We start from the raw sequence: 580 nt of genomic DNA on the forward strand, positions 1-580 counted from the left end.
ATAATAATAATTATAACAATAATAGTAGTAGTAGTAGTAATAATAATAATAATAATAATAATAATAATAACAACAACAATAATAGTAACAACAATAATAATAATAATAATAATAATAATTATAACAATAATAGTAGTAGTAGTAGTAATAATAATAATAATAATAATAATAATAACAACAACAATAATAGTAACAACAACAATAATAATAATAATAATAATAATAATAATAATAATAATAATAATAATAATCCCTTCTATCATGGGCACGAAAAACACTGGTAACGTGAAAATATATCATTTCCTTAGAACTCTTTCAAAATCGAAAATATTACAAATTCATCATAATCTTCTTACTTTTCACAATCTGGCTTCCTTTCTTTGGAATATATCATTACTAATTTAAAACAATACCCTCAGTTACAAAATCCAACTACCTGTTACTTGGCGAGTCTGGATAAGACTTGGAACAGTTCGTATAAAACAAAACAGCGACATAGATGACAAAAATAATAATAATAATAATAATAATAATAATAATAATAATAATAATAATAATAATAATAATAATAATAATAACA

General features: G+C 19.1%; 1 long non-coding RNA gene across 3 annotated transcripts in view; it reads right to left on the bottom strand.

Annotated features, from left to right (window-relative positions):
- LOC106881631 (uncharacterized) overlaps positions 1-580 on the bottom strand; it is a 385,740-nt gene that overhangs the window by 383,760 nt on the left and 1,400 nt on the right. The window lies entirely within an intron of this gene.

Source organism: Octopus bimaculoides, chromosome 20 (genome assembly GCF_001194135.2).
Source record: "Octopus bimaculoides isolate UCB-OBI-ISO-001 chromosome 20, ASM119413v2, whole genome shotgun sequence".
Classification (NCBI taxonomy): Eukaryota; Metazoa; Mollusca; class Cephalopoda; order Octopoda; family Octopodidae; genus Octopus; species Octopus bimaculoides.